Below are 17276 nucleotides of genomic sequence, written 5' to 3' on the forward strand. Positions count from 1 at the left end.
CGCTGTGTTTATTATCTCTGTACTGTGACATCACTGTGTTTATTATCCCTGTACTGTGACATCACTGTGTTTATTATCCCTGCACTGTGACATCGCTGTGTTTATTATCCCTGTACTGTGACATCACTGTGTTTATTATCCCTGTACTGTGACATCGCTGTGTTTATTATCCCTGTACTGTGACATCACTGTGTGTATTATCCCTGTACTGTGACATCACTGTGTGTATTATCTCTGTACTGTGACATCACTGTGTGTATTATCTCTGTACTGTGACATCACTGTGTGTATTATCTCTGTACTGTGACATCACTGTGTGTATTATGTCTGTACTGTGACATCACTGTGTGTATTATGTCTGTACTGTGACATCGCTGTGTTTATTATCTCTGTACTGTGACATCACTGTGTGTATTATCTCTGTACTGTGACATCACTGTGTGTATTATCTCTGTACTGTGACATCACTGTGTGTATTATCTCTGTACTGTGACATCACTGTGTTTATTATCTCTGTACTGTGACATCACTGTGTTTATTATCCCTGTATTGTGACATCACTGTGTTTACAATCTTTTGCTGTGGGGCCCCATGGTTATTTGTGACACCACTATGATTTGGTACGTGGCGGTCTTTTTCTATTGTCGGCTTCCAGTTGGCGGTACTGGTCCGTTCTGCAGAACAGTCAGAGAAGTAACCAGATGTTTTCCAGATTGGGAGAACTGTATGTGTTGTTTCCATATGTTTTCCTTCCATTATTGGATATGTATCAAATGATGTGTGATCCTTAATGGTGTGAGGTCATGTGACTGCATCATCCAATCGCCATCTTTCGTCACTGTGACCTCTGGTACATAAACGTGGGAATCCGAGGGTGGAGGTTCCGAGGTGAAACTTCTGTACGAAGGCGATTGTGTTGCTGAGAATTACTTTCATTATGTCCAGTCATCAAAAGGTTAAAAGTAAACATTTCGAGTGGAGAGATAAATAGGTGATGAGTGTTTTTCCGGAGTTCTCACAAAAGTCGGTTTCAAGGCATAATTTGCGCTATAATTCCCTTTTGTCAGAGTCTTTCAATAGAAAGACGTTGACCTTTTGCTAAAAGCTAAGAAGCAGCAGAGAACATTGAGTGGCCTTCAGATGGGTGAAGATTTCCACTCTCCGCACCGCGCTGTCCGCACATACACCGGTCTAATACCTTTCACATGAGAAGTATCTGGGCGCCGCGGCGTCCGCTGCTTTAATAGGTTTTCATCCCCACGTGGCGGCCTCAGTGATATTATAAAGGATTACGCTGCAGGAGAGTCTCAGTACCGGCGGATCACCATCTTCTCCGAGCTTTTTGTCTAAATGAGAAAATGACAGGACGCTTACGTTAATGGCCGCATTATTGGTGTTCCATTAGCAGTGAAATGATAGCTATGAATATGCAAATGTATAATTAACCAGATCACTAGAAGAGACTCCCATAGAGGTCTGAAGTAAGAGCAATGAGACTCCCAGTGTGCACTCAGCCCCTGCGCTCTATAATATCGCAGTTATCATACAGTATAGACTGGCTCAGACTGGCCCACAGGGGTGCAGGTGAATCCCCGGTGGGCCCCTGAGCAAGGTGGGCCCCTAGTCTCCCACCTCCTGCACAAGTGGCACATACCACAGTAGACTTGCTGCACTACATACATATATTGCATGTCCAGCTCCTTCACCAGCCGATGTTCATATAAAAGCCTGATAGATTATTATAGACACGGTCAGAGCTGAGATGACTTCTAGGTATAGTGGAAAGCCACCAGTGTCCTCTTCTCTCCAGAACCTACCTTCTCAAAGTGGCTGCTGGGACCCCCCATATTCAGTCATCTGGTAGCATCTTCTGCTTTGTGAGAAGGTAATATCTGAATGTATCCATACGGTGGCTCCAAAATAAATGTGACTGGTGGGCCCTAGGCTGTGTATAGCTGTGACATCCAGTGGGTGTCAGGGGTTAATATCTATGTCACACTCGTCATCCATTGTCAAGAGTCTATTAGGAGCAGAGATGGTTTCCCGGAGACAAGATGGTGGAAACCTGTAGCAGGTATATGTCTAGTCTAGACAATGTATAATGGCTGGAGGACCCCTGAGCTTTTTTAGGATGGGTGCTGACCACAGGGCACAAAATCTAAACAGAACCCCAATATAAATCGCCTCTAATGATAATGAAGTATGGGCTCAAGATCTAGTCAAAATGTCTAAAATAGTCTCCTATAAGGACAAGGATTGGGGCAGGAGAACCAAACAAACATTGCAGGACTAAGGAGAGGTGAAGTAAGAATGAGGTATGAGGACCAACCAGACATAGTAGGAGCTACAGTAGGTTATCGGAAGGGTAGAAAATGGGTACAAGAACCATCCAAATGTGGTAGGAGCTAGGTAGAGGCAAAGTAGGAATGGAGTAAGAGAACCAACCAACAGGGCAGGAACGAGGTTATAGAAGGAGTAGGGATGGAGTAAGAGAACCAACCAAACATCATAAGAGCTAGGTTATCAGAAGGGTAGGAAAGAGGTAGGAGAACCAACCAACAGGGCAGGAACGAGGTTATAGAAGGAGTAGGGATGGAGTAAGAGAACCAACCAACAGGGCAGGAACAAGGTTATAGAAGGAGTAGGGATGGAGTAAGAGAACCAACCAAACATCATAAGAGCTAGGTTATCAGAAGGGTAGGAAAGAGGTAGGAGAACCAACCAACAGGGCAGGAACGAAGTTATAGAAGGAGTAGGGATGGAGTAAGAGAACCAACCAAACATCATAAGAGCTAGGTTATCAGAAGGGTAGGAAAGAGGTAGGAGAACCAACCAACAGGGCAGGAACGAAGTTATAGAAGGAGTAGGGATGGAGTAAGAGAACCAACCAAACATCATAAGAGCTAGGTTATCAGAAGGGTAGGAAAGAGGTAGGAGAACCAACCAACAGGGCAGGAACGAGGTTATAGAAGGAGTAGGGATGGAGTAGAACTTGGAGAACAACACAAGTACTGGTAGAGGCAAGATAAAGCTGAAAGATTAATCTGGATCATACAAGGTTAAGCATCATTTCTACTGCTTTTCCTGCTGATCTGTCCTGTCACACAGGATGTTACCACAGACTGTTTCTTGGTAAAATAAGTTTCTTCATAGAATACATAATTACTAAGTGTCCGGGACTCACTTAGGCTCCTGCATTCATTTAGAGAAATAGTATTGGCATAGCACACTGCACTAATGTAATCATAAATCATGGGGGGAACACCCTAAAGCAGGGTTTCTCAACTCCGGCCCTCGGGACCCACCTACCAGGTATGATTTTAGGATTTCCTTAGTATTGAGCAGGTGATATAATTAGTGTCCATGCATCAGGACTTACCACAGGTATTCATTCTGTGGGATATTCTCAAATCCTGAACAGTAGGTGGGTCCCGAGGACTGATAAACCCTGCCCTAAAGGAATCTTGTGATTGGATGAGTTCTAATGTTGGACTGTAAGGCCACGTTCCCTAGCTTTTATTATAAAATAAAAGACAGATTCTTCTGGGGGCTCTCAGAAGACTCATTGCCATCACACTAGAGTCTGTGTTATATATCTTCCCTGGTCGGCGTGTTCCCTTACCCCTAGAGGATCTCAAGATCTCAAGCTCACAGACAACAGGTGTGGTCCCTTGTTTAGGTATCATACCTAAATGCCACCATGACAAAGCAAAACAGTTCTGGAAGAATGGACCAATTATCAACACCAGGCAGAAGCAGATCAGAACCAAAGAACCAGGAGTGAAGGGCAGAAAATGTCCAGAAATTAACCACCAGATCTCCACAGAGGAACCACATGAGGTGGAGGAATACGAGGTGTCACCCACCATCACAGGAGGTCTTCTCCTTCCATCCTCTTATGAAATTTCATGTGGTTATCAGCTCCAGGGACGACTCCCCCGACCACCATACAATGGAGTTGCCAGTGCTGACCGGATTAGGATTTCTGATCTGGACGTCCGTATGCATCAGTTTCCATACACATTCATTTGAATGAATGAATCTTAAACGTGAAATGGTCAGGAACGGTGCTGAAGTGTGATTTACGCTCTTTAATGGGTCTTTGTCCTTTGTGGGTGCAGTCCGGATAGCACCCACAAAATTTTACTGCAATTTGATGGTCTTTATTTTTGTCTGACAAAGATTAGATGATAGGATTCCATTCACACATGGATCATTAATTGCAACGTTTCGGGTATATGGGAACACCCCTTTTCAAGCATCTGAGCACCAATGGTGGCATAGGCATTGTTGGAGTCCATGGCTGAGATCTCCTGCAGAACTGTTCGGCCCCCAGATCCCCCTGTGATGCCCAAATTAGGCCATATTTAAGGGGTTGTCCAGTTTGCCATAGGATAAGTTATCATGTCTGATTGGTGGGGGTCTGGCTCCCGGAGCCCCCACCGATCAGCTGTTTGAAGAGACTGCAGCACAAGCACTGCGGTCTCTGCAAGTGAATGGGACGGAGCATCTGTAATTACACTGCGCAGCTGCTGCGATGCCGATGGTGTGCAGGTGAAGGGACCGCAGCTCTCGTACAACCCCTTTAATGCTTCCATATTTCATCGCTTTCCGCTCTTGTAGCTCGCAGTTGTTGTGCTTGCAGCTCTGGTGGTGGCTGGTGGGAAGGTCGGGGGGTGGAGAGGCGTTTTTCCACCCATCAGAGCTGAGAACTGATGAGGATTTTTGCCGCTTTCACTCCACAAAGAGCTGAGCCTGGTGTCATGTCGCGGTAATCTGCAGCATAGGAATATCTTCATTTTCTTTGAGTCAATCCTCTTTATGAAGACAAGGCCCTTTCAGAAGACTCTCGTTATTTTGTCATTCCTGTCTGGCATTTAATGATTCTAAAAAGAGTAAAAAGTCAATCAATAATGGCTATAAGCGGGCGATTAGCATGTCTCTGCGCGGAGTAGGCTGTCACCGTGACACTGGAAAGTGCTTTTGATTGGCGCTCATTTCCAACTTGTCAGAATCGGTTCCTATCTGTTTCATTACGGCTCCAGAATGTTCTCTCCCCAGCGTCAGGCGTGAGCAGCGGCCAGAGAAATCTGCAAATGCCGACCTTTCTATTTTCCCTTTCATTTTTTTGAGATTTTAATAAAATACTCTTCTCGGCTTTATCGGCGGTCAGCCGGTGAACGGCGCCGGTTCCTCCGCGATCTTCCATTAACCTATCCATAATGAGCCGCGTAATTATGCTGTTTTTTTTATGCCGGATGAAATGTCAGTCCATCCTTGCTTTCCCCTCTGTGCGGCCGCTGTTTGCTTGACATCCAGGATCTCGGCTTGCTAATTAAAAAGAGCTGCCGAATTTAAAGGGCTTATACAGGATCAGAAAAAAAACATGGCTGCCGGCTTCCACCCGGCCATGTGATGTGTGTGGCTCCTGCAGCTCGGCCTCATTCACATCAATAGAGTGGAGCTCCGGTACCAGATACAACCTGTGGACAGGTTGGACAAATGTAGTCCTGTTTTAAGGCAGTGTCCAGGGTTACACCATTGTTGGAGTCCATGAATCAATATATCAGGACAGGACTTCAAATTTGACTGCAATTCGATGGTCTTTATTTTTGTCTGACAAAGGTTAGATGATAGGATTCCATTCACACATGGATGAATTAATTGCAAGCTTTCAGGTATATGAGAAGACCCTCTTCAAGCATCTGTAGGAGGTCCTAGTCAGAGCATAATGGTGGCATAGGCATTGTTGGAGTCCATGGCTGAGATCTCCTCCAGAACTGTACGGCCTCCAGACCTCCCTGTGATGAATGCCGCAATGTGCTAAGGAATTTGTTATTTAGAGTCTTAGATTTCCAGTAGCAGAAGTCTGATGGAGATAAGCAGCCTCTTCCTTTGGGTCATTAGTGGTCCAAGCCCATGGACTCCACCAAGGTCATCTGTGCTGACCAGACTCTTCTCACGCTCTCTATGGAACGTACCTCCAGCATAGATGAAGCTATAGGGCTGCAGAGGCAGCAGACACATAGGGTGAAAGTCTCCTCTCTCTGCCATATAAGAGGACACCAGTATTATAAATGGCTTGGGGCAGGTGGGGGCGCTGCTATGGGTTTTGCATTGGGGCCCAGGAGCTGTGTAACCATAAAATATTCCAGATTTGCATGCTCTACTTCATCAAACGCCTCCAGATTTTTAAAGGTCTAATTTAATAATTGTATAATGAAAACTTCTACAACTTTGTAATAGTTTTCAAAAGCTCTGTTTGCTTTCAGTGAACTTAAACCTTCTAAAAATCTGTACAAGGCCCAGCCCTGCTGATGGGGTTGTTACAATTAGTGTTGAGCGAACTTGTGTTTTAAGTTCGGCGTCTAAAGTTCGGGTTTGGGTTATCAAAGTAGGAAGTTATGGATTCCGCTACCACGGACCAGTCCATAATCGGATACTTCAATAACCCGAACCCGAACTTTAGATGCGGAACTTAAAACACAAGGTCGCTCAACACTAGTTACAATGTATCGGTGTAGATAATCCTCTGCAGAACCTGACAGCTCTTGCCTACATTGATACATTGTAGCAGATCCTAGAATATCCATCAATGAATAACTAGATAAATATTTCCATTCGCAGACACCAAGTAGAGATATTGAAATTGGTAAAGAGCTGAAACAGAAGTGAGAAAGCTGTAGAATATCAGCATCATTTACATGTTGTCAGCCCTGTAACTATTACATAGATTTTGTTCCCATTTTCGGTGATTTCCGCCCTTCGAGGCTCCTGCGCTGCACATGGCCGGTGTTTAGGATGCCGGTGGGGCTCCTTAATTAATGAACTGCACAGAATATCAATAGACTTGCAGATATTTATCTCCTCCGAGTGACTTCTCTGGTTCTTGCTGCTCTGTAATTCTTTTCTTTCAGAGTCAGACACTTGTTATTTTTTATTTTTCCTTGACATTTCTTTTCACTACATGAATAAAATATAAAGTCCCGCGTTCTGCACAGCGCTCGCAGGGGAGCACAACTTATTAGTTGCCAACTTTCATTCAAATCAATATCCCGTGTTAGAGGTGATTTGCTTTTCAATCACAACAGGTAATTCATGCCTGGGCCAGAAGCAGGCGTCCCCTGAATGAGCAGCCGTGAGATGAGCACCTTCACTCGACCTTGAGGAGAGGAGCGATGTGCAGCCAAGGGAAGGATAGCCTACAGGGCGGAGAAGCTTCTGTAGGGGCAACTGGACAACCATGTATACTAATATACTACTGATACAGAAAGTCCCAGGGGGCAGCCTACAGTCTGGGGGAGAAGAAGAGGTCCTAAATACCCACCACTTCAAAAAGTAAAAACAAAATGTGAATAACATACAGTAATGTGCTGTCCAACGATGCCAAGTATTTTAATAAACTTTTAGCTGTATTTGAGATATCTTCACCTAACTGATAGATACTGCTCTGCAACTGACCAAACATGCAAACATCTGAACAGGATGTATTCTGCAGCCTGTAAATGGGGAAGTTTCAGAAATGTCAGTGGATGAGTTACATTATGTATTATTATGCTTCAGAGCTGTACTCACTATTCTGCTGGTGCAGTCACTGAGTACATACATTACATTGCTTATCCTGTACTGATCTTGAGTTACATCATGTATTATTTATACTCCAGAGCTGCACTCACTATTCTGCTGGTGCAGTTAATGTGTACATACATTACTTATCCTGTACTGATCCTGAGTTGCATCCTGTATTATACTCCAGAGCTGCACTCACTATTCTGCTGGTGCAGTCACTGTGTACATACATTACTGATCCTGTACTGATCCTGAGTTACATCCTGTATTATACTCCAGAGCTGCACTCACTATTCTGCTGGTGCAGTCACTGTGTACATACATTACTTATCCTGTACTGATCCTGAGTTAGATCCTGTATTATACTCCAGAGCTGCACTCACTATTCTGCTGGTGCAGTCACTGTGTACATACATTACTTATCCTGTACTGATCCTGAGTTACATCCTGTATTATACTCCAGAGCTGCACTCACTATTCTGCTGGTGCAGTCACTGTGTACATACATTACTTATCCTGTACTGATCCTGAGTTACATCCTGTATTTCTTTTATTAAAATTTTAAAACAAACAGATAAATAAATATATAAAACAGAGACCAAACCAACCATACAGGACATGATGCTCCTCAGCGCGGCGCAGACAGCACCGGTCCAGCCCACTCGCCACAGAACACCAGCTATGTACAATATTTACAATATCTATGTACATGTACTAACCTTCCTGATCCGGTTGCATCTACCTACACTTAACAAATACAGAAGTTAAACTTACAAAAAGCCCACCCACCACCACCCCAATGCAACACACAATTTTTTTTTTTTTTATTATATATATATATATTTTTTTTTTTTTTATTATTTTTTTTTTTTTTTTTTTTTTTTTTTTTTTTTGGGTCCCTGAGCTGGTCCCGCATCCCATGCCCCCAGTACATGATAACAGACGTCCATGAACCAGCCCAGGATTTTCTTATATGTCCCAAACTTTTTTTTTTTTTTTTTTTCTTTTTGTCCCCAATGTTCCATGGAACCCTCCCCCCATTTACCCACCACCCAACCTAACACTACACCCGACAACTCAACCTATACAAATATATATATATAGACATAAAGACATATAAACTACATTACATAGTACATTACATAGTAGACCTTAACCTCACCACCCACCGTGAGGCTTTTCAGCCACACACAACCCATTAAAGCCCAAGTTTGGCGCCTGCAAGCCCTATGTCCTCATACAGCCACCAAAACAAAACAAAAATCTACAGTGTCAGCTTCAGCCCACCACCGGGAGGGGAGACAACAGGCTAGGGTACCCTAAAGGCAAAACCCCTCCAGAGGAGAGAGGCTCTACCCGCCCCCAACCTCTCGTACTCCAGAGAGCGCACCTTCACCAGGTCTCCGAGAATGTTCCTAACCACCTCATCCTCGGGGAGGATTTTGCGTTGCGTCGAAACTAAACACCGTGCATGCCACGTGTAGTACCTGACCACTGAGCTGACTAGGAATAAAGTGCAAAGGTCCCTACCACCCAGGTGTCTGAATGCTCCATAGGCCCATTCCGCATAGGAGAGAGTGACCAGCCTAGGCCAGCCAATGGAGGTCCCCACCCTGGTGTAAACCTCTGTGTTAAAGGGACAATGAAGCAGGAAGTGGTCCATGCTTTCCAGCACACCACCGCACTCCTCACGGGGACACCCCCTGTCCTCAGAGCTCCTACACTTCAGATTGTCCCTCACACACAGTTTCCCATGGAAGCAGCGCCAAGTCAAGTCAAAGAACTTCAAGGGGATCCTATTGGAATTTAAAAGCCGTAACCCAACCCTCAGATCCCGACCTGGGCAGTCCCTGAGGGCCAGAGGTTTCTGGAAATGGGTCAACAGAACCCTCTGGTCAAGGAGTCTCCTTGACTGAGTCCTGATTTCCCACATCCCCAGACCCCACCGACGTAATACCTTCAGAACCGGGGCAGCATAAGCCGGGAGATGCCCATGTGGTGTGCGGAGATCCTTCACTTGCCCCCCTGTCTCCCATTCCTGGAAGAAAGGCCGAAACCATCCCCGACAGGAGGCTACCCACAGAGGAGCCCTCTCCTGCCAGAGGTTAGAGAGATTAATCTTAATAAAGGTGTTCACCAGGAACACCACAGGGTTGACCATACCCAACCCTCCTAGTCTCCTCGTACGGTAAGTAACTTCCCTCTTGACAAGGTTCAGTCTGTTTCCCCATAACATCTGGAAGAACAGACTGTAGACCCGAGTCCAGAAGGGTTCCGGCAAGACGCACACACTGCCCAGATATAACAGCAAAGGGATCAGGTAGGTTTTGATAATGTTCACCCTTTCCCTGAGGGTTAAAGACCAACCCTTCCACTGGTCCACCTTCTGAGCGGCAATCTTAAGCCTGCTATCCCAATTTTGATGGGGGTAATCCCCCTGGCCAAATTCAATGCCGAGGACTTTTGTAGATTCCTGGGGCTCTGGAAGGGTGTCCGGGAGATCAAAACCAGGATCTCCACCTCCCAGCCAGAGACTCTCACACTTATCTCGGTTGATCTTGGACCCAGATGACTCTGAGTAGCGCTCTACCTCAGACAGTACCCACTCTGCCTCCCCTCTCGAAGACACAAAGATAGTTACGTCATCAGCATACGCCACCACCCTCAGTGTAGTCTCCGGAGCCGCCCGGTCCATCCCGATGCCCGCCAACGGCCCACGATCAACCCCTCTAAGGAAGGGATCGATCGCGAACACGTACAAAAGCGGGCTCAGAGGACAACCCTGGCGAACCCCAGATCCCACCCCAAAAGTACGCCCAATCCAACCATTCACAAGCGGGAAACTCTCTGCCCCTGCATACAAGGTCTTAAGCCAATCAACAAACCCCCCGGGCAGGCCATATCTCAGAAGGACAGACCAGAGGTACTCGTGGTTAACACGATCAAATGCTTTTGCCTGATCCAAGGACAGCATGTACCCCTTCCAGTGACCTGCCCTGCCCTGCTCCACGGCCTCCCGGACACTGAGCACAGCACTAAAAGTACTGTGGCCGGGAACAGAGCAATGCTGGGCCCCAGAAAGGAGCTGGGGTGCAAACTTCACCAGCCGATTAAATAGCACCTTTGCCAAAATCTTTCTGTCCACACCGAGGAGCGCTATGGGACGCCAATTCTCAATGTGGAAAGGATCTTTACCCTTTGACAGGATGATCAGGGCCGACCTCCTCATTGACTTTGGTAGAGTACCCGAGGAGAGACACTCATTTAATACCTCAGTCAAGAGGGGAACTAAGGTGTCCTTAAAGGTCTTGTAAAACTCAGATGTTAAGCCATCCGGACCAGGTGATTTTTTGGGAGCAAGCCCCTCAATCACCAGACTGACTTCCTCTTCACTGATCATTTCCGTCAAACCGTCAAGAGAGGGGTCTACCCCTGGTTCAGGGACAGTTTCAGTCAGGAAAGCCGATATCTTATCACGATCAAGATCCCTCCTTGCCATGAGATGTGAGTAAAAGGATCTGACAACCTCCAGGATCCCTGATCTGGACCTTCTCAGAGAACCCGTACTATCAATCAGTCCTGACACAATCTTACTACTCACTGACATCCTGCAGTTTTTGTAAGGGTCGGGCGAGCGGTATTTCCCGTAATCCCTCTCAAAAACCAAAGATGCGTGCCTATCGTACTGACACCTCATAAGCAAAGACTTCACTCTGGAGATCTCCTCACGGCTACCCCCAGTCGAGACAAGACGTTCGAGTTTCCTCCTCAGGCCCTGATACAGGCGATACTTACTCAGACTCCTGAGGCTCGAGAGCTGGCGGAAGAATCTCCCCACCCTTTCCTTGAAGATCTCCCACCACTCAGACTTACTGCCGCAGAGATCCAGCAATGGTACCTGGCTCTGAACGAAATCCTCAAAGGACTGTCTTATCTCCGCTTCTTCCAAGAGAGACGAATTGAGCCTCCAGTAGCCCCTTCCCATTCGGGGGGTCTCTGCAACATTCAGAGAAAACAAAATCATACAGTGGTCGGAGAACTCCACCTCCACAGCGGACACGGCTGAAGAGACGGCTTCCTCCTTTAAATAAAACCTGTCTATTCTAGACCTACAACTAGCCCTATGATAGGTGAACCCCGGGTGGCCTGGGGTGTGCCGGATGTGGACATCCACCAGACGAGCCTCACTAGCTATTTTATTAAGCGCAATGCTGTCGTAAGTCAGCTTGTCCCTGGAACCTCCCCTATCCTGGGGCCTCGTGACAGTATTGAAGTCCCCTCCAAAGACCACCTGCCGACTTGTAAAAAGATAGGGCTTGATCCTCATGAAGAGACACTTACGGTCCCACTTGGACTGGGGACCATAGATGTTAATTAGACGAAGTTCTTGTCCCCTCATGAGGACATCCAGGATCAGGCACCTCCCCATTTCTAATTCAATAACCCGTCGGCATTCTACCGGTGCAGTAAAAAGGACTGCCACCCCGCTATACGGCTCGGCCGCAAGAGACCAGTAGGAGGATCCGCGTCGCCACTCCCTTTTAGCTTTAAATACAGATGCCAAATCTGGCAGCCTGGTCTCCTGCAAAAACAAAATGTCAGCTTCAACCCGGCTGAAAAAATCAAAGGCCGCAAATCTAGCCGTATCTGACTTAATGCTGGCGACATTAATGGACGCCAGCGTCAACGGAGTGAGTGCCGCCATCATGGGTGATTGAATTAGATGGCTTTCTTTTCCCACTGCCCCCACCAACTTTTTCATCAGATGATGGCTTACCCCTCTTCAAACAAACAGATGTGTCCATTTCACCTCTGCCCTTGTGCTCTGACTCCAAGCCAGCCCCCACCCCTGAGGACATGTTTTCCCCAGTAGAAGGAGGCTCGGCGTCCCCCGCAGGCCCAGGTGTCACCGCGACTCCCGAAACCTCCCCACCGGCTCCCTCCCCTGAGGAGGGGGAGGTGTCACCAATGGCTTGGAACCGGTTTGAGAGACTAATCAGAGGGGGGTTGGTTGTACCTTCCTTTGGCATCTGGCGGGTGGGAGAAGATCTTAAATCTCCCTTTTTCCCTGTACGTTTATTACCCTGCTTTTGCCATCCCCCACTTCCCCCGTCATGGGGGGATAATGAGGAGATGGCACCTTCCTCTTCCTGGATCCTCCTAATTTCCTCATCCAGCTCACTGTCCCTTTGGGCCTCAGCAGTAGCAGCAGTCTCAGGGGTGAGATCAGGGGTCATCCCAGCTTCCCCAGTTGCCTGAGGTTCCCGGGATTCACCCATCTCCCTCTCCCTTCGGCGATTTTCCTGACGCCTCAGTTGGGCAGGCGTCTTTTGCCTACTTTTCTTCCCTGGCCCCTCTGTTCCTTCACTTCTGCCAGCCCCTGCCCCAGTAGAATTGGCCTCACGGCTTCCTCCCGCCGGGGCATTGACCGCATTGGCAAAGGAATGAGGGCAGCGACTGAATGGGTGACCTAAGTCACCACACAGGTGACACCTAATCTCTGCACATGATGCAGCGAGGTGGCCAATCTCCCCACACAGCGCGCACTTCTGTACAGTGCAGTTAGCACTGAAGTGTGTGGGGCTGCCGCATCTGTGACAGAGCTTCGGCTGACCCTGGTAGAAAATCTGGATGCGATCCCTTCCAAGGAAGGTGGCAGATGGTATGTGAGTAACTGTGTTTCCTAAAAGCCTAAGTTTTACCATGAACGTCCAGGCCCCAGACCAGATGCCATGTTCATCCCTGTTCTTCTTGGGAACCTCCACCACCTCCCCATATCGACCGAGCCACGTCATGATGTCAATACACGAGAGTGACTCGTTACGGGTTAGAACGGTCACCCTCTTCACATTGTTCTGACGAGACACTGCCTGGACGGCAAAATCTCGCCAGCTGGGCTCGTCCTTTGCCATCTCATAGTTCGACCAGAAGAGCTCAAGTCCCTCCGGCCGAACAAAGCTGACATCGAACTCAGGGGTCCCATAGGGATGTATCAAGGCGTAGATGTCTGTCGCCTTGAAGCCCATCTTTAGAAGGAGCTCAACAACTTCTGATCTTGAAGGACATGTATCACTGCCCCTCCACCTCAGACGGACCACATTCCTACGGAGAGCACCCTGCCCAGCTGTCGGGAGGGACCACGTGGTCTCCCCGCTCCTTTGCTCTCGGAAGGCTGAGAGGCCATGCCTATCTATCCAAAAGGATAGATCAACCTCCCTCCCCTCTACATTGATTGTGCTCTCCCCTCTCTTTAGAGCCTCCAGAAGACGCCGCTGCAAAACGCCGTCCCCAGAGCCAGAGGACAAGGAGGGTCCCCTACTCACCCCGGCTGCGACAGTAGCAAAACTGCGCACAGGGGCTGCCACAGCCGGGGGGGCAACCGGACCAGGTTCCACACCCTCCCCACTTACCAAAGACCCTCCACCACCCACTTCCATATCTTCCATCCCCAAACCAGCCTTACTTACAACAGATTCTGCGACCTCCCTTCCTTCCCTCCTAACACCATTCACTCCACCATCCAAACCCCCAGACATATTTTTATTAAAAATAATTTTCTGCCCCCCACCTGCACCCTCACTCATACTGGCTGAACCGGTGTGTTTTGGTGTAATTATTGGTACCTCAGCATCACTGGGCCCTGGGGTCGGAGCTGCCCCCAAAAGACAGGCCACAGCCCCAACCCCACTTTTATCATTGCCCTCCGCTTCCTCAGTACTACCATTTACAACTTTTGGGCGCCGCTGATCCATTACCGGGCGCCGCTGATCCAAACGCTGCTGATCTGTTCTTTCATGGCGCCACTCATCTGGACCAGCAGCGCCAATACAAAACAAAGGCTTTGGCCTCAGTTCTTGACCTTCATTGGGAGGCGCAATCGTCATAGCTCCGACAGCTCCTTCATGCCTCTGCTGGCCCGAGGGAACAGCGTCATCAGCGGTTGGAGCCATCGGAGCTCCTGCAGCCATCTGTGGCGTGGAGCCACCCCCTCCTCCCATCAGGGAGCAAACTCCAGCGCCAGAGATTTTTCTCTCATCTTCCGCAGTAACCTTCCTGTCCGGCTTTTCAGCCGGTGTCGCACCAGCTCCATCCCCGTTACTGCAAACAGAGACGGAGCTCACCACCATATCGGATACCTCGCTCTCCCCTCTCTCCTGCACCGAGTCCACTGCAGGACACGGGCTGGGCTGAGAAGAGGGGCTAATACAGTGAGCCGGCCCTGCGGTCGACCCGGGGGTCCCAGGGAGGGGGGTGTATACATATCTTACCTGCTCCTGGAGCTTGGTCTTCTTAGCCTTTTTCTTTCCTTCCCCAGGCGTCTCCGGTGGCAACTCATCACCAAAGCATAAGTCCTGGAAACGCACTGGGGACTCCAGGAGCTGGATCTCCTCCACTAGGGCCCCTCCCGGGCCGCAGGTCTCATACTCATCCCCCGAGCCGCAGCTGGGTGACCTTGCTATTTGGCGTGCAGGGGGCCCACTGTACGGAATCTGCTCCTGCAGGCTGCCAGGTGGATCTTGCTGGTCATCATCATCATCCTCCTCCTCCTGCACGACTGGTTCCTTCTCCACCTGGCTGTCAGGCTGCTGCCCCATCTGCCCCTTCTCCTCCGCCATCTTCCGAAAACGTTCCTCGTTTAGGAGTTTTTCCTTAAACGGGCCGCTTTTATCTCGGAGTACAGTCCGCCTTTGCTCAATCTCACCAATGTCAGCTTGTAGCTGCTTTATTTGGCTCTCCAGCCCCTGCTTCTTCCTCTTTGGGGCCACTCCAACACAAGACCTCAAGCCGCGCAGCTCCTCCCGGAGCCTCCTCAGGGTCTTAGTCGCGTCTTCGTACTCACGGAGGTGGCTCATGACCCGGGATCCGTAGGTGGAAATGGACTCCCGGGCCCTCAGTACGCCCCAGCCTTCCTCCTCAAGATCTGCTTCACCTCCGTGAACACTCGGCTTTTGCTGGGCCCCGGAAGGGCCACTCTCACCCATGCTGGCATTCGGGTCCTCCTTAGCGGATCCAGCCTTGCGGCTCTTCCGACTACCCTCAGACTCAGGGGAGACAGAAGCCACATTACTGCGACTCCTGCCAGATCTTCTTACCCCTGAGTCCTCCATGCAGGCCAAACGCTGGCTTCTCCTGTCCCCTGAAGGCCTGCCGCTGGGAACAGGAGCCTGGGGCTTGCTTCCCTCGCTCATGCCTGAGAACCCACTCTCCCCCTGGGGAGGAGAGAGCCGGCCTCAGGTGGATAGATTTTCCTCCAAACGCTCAGGAGCAGCAGCAGCAGCTACACACAGCCACAGGCGACCACACCCACAGGTAATCGCAGCTCAGGAACAGCTGATCCAGAGCTGCACTCACTATTCTGCTGGTGCAGTCACTGTGTACATACATTACTTATCCTGTACTGATCCTGAGTTACATCCTGTATTATACTCCAGAGCTGCACTCACTATTCTGCTGGTGCAGTCACTGTGTACATACATTACTTATCCTGTACTGATCCTGAGTTACATCCTGTATTATACTCCAGAGCTGCACTCACTATTCTGCTGGTGCGGTCACTGTGTACATACATTACTTACCCTGTACTGATCCTGAGTTACATCCTGTATTATACCCCAGAGCTGCACTCACTATTCTGCTGGTGCAGTCACTGTGTACATACATTACTTATCCTGTACTGATCCTGAGTTACATCCTGTATTATACTCCAGAGCTGCACTCACTATTCTGCTGGTGCAGTCACTGTGTACATACATTACTTATCCTGTACTGATCCTGAGTTACATCCTGTATTATACTCCAGAGCTGCACTCACTATTCTGCTGGTGCAGTCACTGTGTACATACATTATTTAACCTGTACTGATCCTGAGTTACATCCTGTATTATACTCCAGAGCTGCACTCACTATTCTGCTGGTGCAGTCACTGTGTACATACATTACTTATCCTGTACTGATCCTGAGTTACATCCTGTATTATACCCCAGAGCTGCACTCACTATTCTGCTGGTGCAGTCACTGTGTACATACATTACTTATCCTGTACTGATCCTGAGTTACATCCTGTATTATACTCCAGAGCTGCACTCACTATTCTGCTGGTGCAGTCACTGTGTACATACATTACTTATCCTGTACTGATCCTGAGTTACATCCTGTATTATACTCCAGAGCTGCACTCACTATTCTGCTGGTGCAGTCACTGATTATGGTGTGTAATAGGAATCAGGGGACATGAGCTTTATATGATTTTTTGCCATGATATATGAGGAGACGTCCCGGTCCTGCTACTGTCCATTGTACGCCACGGTAGCTGCTCTCCTCCCCAGGCGCTGCGCAGTGCAGGATGGTTAATGCGCTGTCATGTGCAGCCACTACTAACTGTACATTAGGATATTTAGTGAATGGGGTTCGGCTCTAGCAGAGGATTCCCTTTGTTGGGATAATTTATGCAGCATTAGCATTTTACTAATTCTATCTCTTTGTATTAATCTGACAGGCTAATTGTGCCTCATTTTTCACCCTGATAGACGCCGCCGCTGCTCTCTACCTCCAGCCCATGTGCAGATACAGAATATAAGAACACATACAGCAGCTTCCATATCCCTTCAGGACCCCGGAGAGCTCTTTGTATTCTCAGGGTCTGGTCCAGCTCCCGGGGTCTCCAGTCCTCACACATCCTAAGGCTCCCTGTAAAGGCCATGAGGTGG

The sequence above is a fragment of the Bufo gargarizans genome, chromosome 11, assembly GCF_014858855.1.
Source record: "Bufo gargarizans isolate SCDJY-AF-19 chromosome 11, ASM1485885v1, whole genome shotgun sequence".
NCBI lineage: Eukaryota > Metazoa > Chordata > Amphibia > Anura > Bufonidae > Bufo > Bufo gargarizans.